This window comes from Helianthus annuus, chromosome 9 (assembly GCF_002127325.2).
Source record: "Helianthus annuus cultivar XRQ/B chromosome 9, HanXRQr2.0-SUNRISE, whole genome shotgun sequence".
NCBI classification, from domain to species: domain Eukaryota; kingdom Viridiplantae; phylum Streptophyta; class Magnoliopsida; order Asterales; family Asteraceae; genus Helianthus; species Helianthus annuus.
In genome coordinates, this window is record NC_035441.2 from 93,896,886 (window position 1) to 93,902,885 (window position 6,000).

Genomic DNA, 6,000 nt, shown 5'->3' on the forward strand with positions numbered 1-6,000 from the left:
TAAGTTTCAAATAACACAACCTCTGATTAAGTTACAAATGAACAAAAGTGGATGACATCTAAACTTGAAATTTACATCTAGAAACAACACCGGCGCCCAAGATCCAACTTGTTTCCTGAAATACATGTAATTTTGAAAACATCAACAAAAGTTGAGTGAGTTCATGCGTTTTGTATGAGTACTGATAAACTTGTAAACATTTGAGAGACTCCATTGAAAACAAGTATGAAAAGTGTCTATGAATAGATCAATTAATGTTTTGCAAGGACATTAATGTATGTGAAGACATAGGGAGTACTCAATATGAGTAGACTTTTGTCTTAGTCGAATCCCCTCGACTGTGTCGAACTCCCTCGACTGTGTCAAATTCACCTTGACTGTGTCAAATTCCCTTGACCGTATCAAATCACCTTGACTGTGTCAAATCCCCTTGACCGTTGTCGAATCACCTCGACTGGGACATTAAAGCACTCTAAGTGGTCACATAAGGACCATGAGTGGGTCTCGGCCGTACCCGTTAGATCTAACCTTTGTCCATGTTTCTTATGAGAGTTATTGGCATTTCCGTTTCAGTCTATGCTCACATGATCTAATAGTTCATTTCTTAGCCAAATCATACCATTAAAACATATGTAACATGTATTTCACCCCCGAGAGTTATAAATCCGAAAACAGTTAAGAGAAAAGGGGAACATGAACTCACAACTTTGCGTCCAGCGGTCTTGTATACTTAAAGGTCCTCCTATGAGTCGTACAAGTATCTACACACGTGCCATGTTTTATTAGACGTTTAGATCGTGTAACGACACTTTGTATTAGTTGATCATTAAGGCTTGTTTTGGAAATCTTGATATACTTTGCGTTACATCATTGATGTATATTATAATATTCCAAAGTATATAATTATTAGTTAAAATATTAACATTTTAGCTTAAATTATATTCATCCACATATTTGGAATATTGTCAAAATAATATATATTATTTCCTTAGTTCATATTGCAATTCTTTCGTGAATATTTCCCAAGTATGGGTATAATTATCCTTGTGTATTCTGCCAAGTATTTATGGTGTATTCCGGTGTGTATTCGTACGTACGAGAATACGTGTTTTCTTGTATTTATTAAGTATTTTTATACTTAATTTTTGTATTTACATTTTTCGGAATATTATTTTTAACCAATAAAAATCACCACTTGATATTCTTAAAATATATATTTTAAGAAAACTTTTATAGAAAATTATTTATAATTTTTCCTTGGCAAAAATAATTATATTTTCATATAAATCTCAAAAATAACATATTTTCAAGATTAACTTAGAAAATATTTATAAATCCATTTTTCACCCCAATAATAATATATTCTAAATTTATTAAGAAAATATATATTTTCTCCAAAAATATCATATTTTGTAATTGTTCAAGAAAACATATATTCTTCCTTACTTAAAAATAATATATTTTCTATTTGTCAAAAATATGATATATTTTTGTAATGTTTATAAATCATATTTTCGTTTTCTTGGTTTCCAAAATACTGTTTACCAAAATATACTTATGACTTTAATTCCGGAATATTTAGGTAAGTTATATTCCTTGTTCGGTTTGCCCAATCTTTGGGTATAAATTATATATTTATATCTTGGAATTTTGGTAATATTTTGTATTGTAATTTTTGGTATTTTGGTGATTTATATTATTTCAAGTCCTAAAATAATATAAATAATACACATAATATACAAGCAATCACACACATAATATAAATAATAGTCACTTTTATTTCAAAAACCAACCTCCAATATTTGTAATTTTTTTGTAACAGGAATTATGGCAAATTTTATATGAAAAGCTATGGTTGAAATTTGCTTATAAACACTTGTTTAAAAATATTTTTCTAAGTGTTTAAATTCTACAAAAATTTTGCCATAGTTTCCCCTTAAAAATGGAGATTTCCATGCTTTCAAAGCATATTATTTTCTTTTAAAATGATCATCAATCATCAACAAATCATTCAACACTTACCATGTGTCACACCCTGACTTTTGCGGAAGCGTGGTTATTGGTGTGACTTCTTAATACCATAGCATTCAATCATAACAATGCTATATGATAAAAACAGTAGATGTTCATCCATTAATTAAGTTTAGAAATATCACATATACTTGTCTGAAGAGTTCGATACCAAATTTAAATTACAAACCATAACTTGTTTAACTGAGTTCATAAAGACTCCACAAAAGACTTAAATAAAACCTGAGTTTAGAAACATGTATCTCGTCTAGGATTAGGATACACCCTCTAAACTCAACAACCATGGATAACATCTTTTATTCACGACGCAGCTTGAAGACATATGCATACCCCTGCCAGATCCACTAGTTCCCTGAAATACATGTAGTTTGAAAAACATCAACAAAAGTTGAGCGATTCATGTGTATGTGTATGAGTAAACCTTTAAAGTATGTATGTATGTATGAAAGTCCATGGTATGTAGCAGTAAGGAAAAAACGGATCACCAATGGGTTGTAAAGCCAATGGTATGTGTGAAATGGTGCAGGAAGACTCAAACCTAGCAGATTTGTACTGGGCCTTCGGCTGGAAGACATAGTCACCCTGTGGGCCACCCTGGTCCCCATGGGTGTAGGCTCGCTACACCCAAATAGATCTATCACTCATGTCCCTCGGTTCTACGACGAGGATTAATGGCCTTAAGTGTTATACCCACCTTTCACATGATCAAGCAGTAAACCCTCCTTAAGCTATTCATACCATGTATAAAACGTTTGTAATAATTGTAACATGTATTTCACCCCCGAAGCATAAAACTGAAAACAATTAAAAGAAAAGGGGGACATGAACTCACAATAATGCGTCTTCAGTACCGGCAACTCAAACCTCTGCAGCTAACACGACTACCTACAGTGTACTAACGTCTATTAGACGAACGGGCCGTGCCTTGGCTTAGAGTTTAATGTTTTTGAGTTGCGTTTCTTATGTTCCCAATATTATTCCAAGTTATAATTTCTTGTTAAGATAATAATTATTTTAACTCTAAATTATATTTAATTTTAAAATAATTTGTTTAACAATATTTCGTAACAACACTTCTCGAGTATTTAACTTGGTATTTCCTTCCCAAGGATGGGGGTATTTTATACATGTACTTTTCGTATTCTCGAAATAATATATTTTCAAGTCTTACTTTAGAAAATATATATTTATATATACTTATTTGTCAAAAATAGTGTATTCCAAGAAAATATATATTTTTTCCAAAAATCATATATCTTCTAAATATACTAGGAAAATATATTTTTATCTTTCAAAAATAATATATTTTCTTTTGTCAAAAATACGATATAACTTGTAATATGTACAAAAATCATATATTTCACTTCTTTCGTTTCCAAAATAATATTTACCAAAAATGTATTTGTAACGGTATTCTTCGGAATATTTCGTAAGTTACGTCTTTGCGTTCTATTCCACAATATTTAAGTGTGTAACTTATATAATTATTCCTTGTGATCTTTGGTATTATTTTGGATTTTAAGTTCTTGGTATTAAGTTAAGTTATATTATTTTACCCTAGAATAATATAACTATTTCACAAAGTATACAAATATTCACACAAGTGTCTTATTATAAAATATATATTCTAAATATATATATATATATATATATATATATATATATATATATATATATATATATATATATATATCCATTTTTATTTACAAAAACCAAGCTCCAATACTTGTATTTTTGTAACAAAATCTATGGCAAGGTTTGTATGGAAAACCAAGGTTAAAACATGCTTGCAAATATTTGTTTAGAAAATATTTTCTAAGTGTTTGTATTTTTAGAAAATTTTGCCATAGTTTCCTTTGAAAATGGAGGTGTCCGTGCTATTTAGCATATCATTTTCTTTTCAAAATCAACACACAATAATCAACAATCAACCCTAAACAATATTATACTTACCAAGTGCAAAAACTAGTTATCTACATAAAGATCATGAACTTGAGTTTTCGTAAAAACTTGTAGTAACTTGGTGGTATGTCTAGTAGCCTTAATTACCCTCCAAAATATATTTACTTATTGATAAACTTCATTCTTGAAAGTTTTAGATGTTTACAACTTGTAAACATTTTTTACAAAAATGTTTATTTATTAAATCTTCTTGTTTCGTAAGTGTTTCTACACCAATTTTATCACTAAAAATAGTGTAAGTTTAAGTAAAAACCATGATCTTCCAAAAATCATATTTTAAACTTGGTTTTTTTTTGGAAAATCATTCATAAGTCTTAGATCCATAAGGTTACTAACTCACTTTGTTTATTATTTTACAAGAAATCTCTATATTCATCAAGTTCATGTTCATGCAAGAAGATGATTATCTTATGTTGGCACATAATCATGCTCTCTCTTGCTAGATCATGTGTTTAATCACAATCTAGCAAGTTCCATATGATGATCAACATCACAATCTCTAGTAAACAACAATCAAACATCATACATATACTAAACAACATCATTTCACCAAGATATCATCATATGTAAGCTTATGTTTCATGGTTCTTGTTCATGTCTTTTATTGTTCTAGTCATTTTCATCATAACACATCTTTTAACCAATCAAAAATGGAAGTAAACAAGGTTAAAAAGGATCTTACTACTAGATCTAAGCTAGGGAAGAAACAAGTGTGAAGATGGAGTGGATAAAAGCTTGTCTGAGTGGTCCTCCAAGATCCAAGAGTTCCAAGCTCCTTTGTATGAAGCTTAACACCTTTGAGAGGCCTTAGAAATGATGAACAAGATTTGATGATGATGATGGTGAGAAGGGGGTATTCGGCCGAGAGCCTTAAGAGAGGGAGAGAGGAGGAAGTGAAGGTGAAGTGTTGATGGTGATGCTTACTTATAATCTCTAATTTGAGTATTGTCCAATGGGTCTAGTGTTCTTGAAAGTACATACATGATCTTATGTAATCTAAGCAAAATCTAATGAAGATTTAAGTAGATCATGCAATATTGAGGGTGGGGGCCACTCTTGGGCCGTAAATCATGAAGGGGGGGTTAATTGTAACTTTGAATGATAATGTAGGTAAATAGTTGGAGGTTAAGTGTAAAATCGAGTGTTTTAAGTGTAGGATGCATTATATAGTATGTTAGAGTGTTTGGGAACCATAACTAGCTCAGGGAAACAAAAACAATGCTTTTAGTATAATTTTGGTGTTCCGGGTAATGTCCGGTTGTTTGGTTAGATACCGGTTCGTTAAAGTGTCAAGTTATTCCGTTTAGTGTTCTTTAAGTACCCTTTTGTGACACTTTTAATTCCCGACACTTAGGAAAGCATACAGGACCATTTTTGTCAATTTTCTGCACATTACTAGCTTATTAAAAAGCTGAATTTTGGTGAAATATGCAGAATTATGCACTTTTAGTGGGTTTTAGGCACTTTCCGGCACTTAAACTATCACCTAGTGACGCAGTTTTATGATCCTTACTTCCCTACACACCGTACTAGTGTAGTACCTTGTTTCTGGCCCTTACAGGGTCTCAAAACAATGTCTCTCTATGTACTGACATTGTCAGCATTTTCCTGAGTTATCCGCTAACTATGCTAACCGTGCTTTGTGCATCGTTTATGTCACTAAAGTTTGTGTGTGATAAATAGTGTGACAATATGCAACATGTGATACACATGGAAATATGATGCAGAAATCAGAAAGCAGTTTAAGTCACCAGTTGTAATTAATGTAGGACCGGTTTTGACACCGTTCGATTGCGTAACGAACGTTCGACGTGCGGAATCCGTGAACGTGCGTGACCGAACACACAATAACGTACTAGAAACGTGATTTTATTGAAGAAATGACGTGTACGATACAAAAATCACGTAGAGAAAGCTTTCTCTCTCTAGACTTTCTCTCTCTAGACTTGAAGCACCAAAATCACAAATGAGCCTAAAAGTCTTAAACTTTAAACCTAAAGCTCCTAT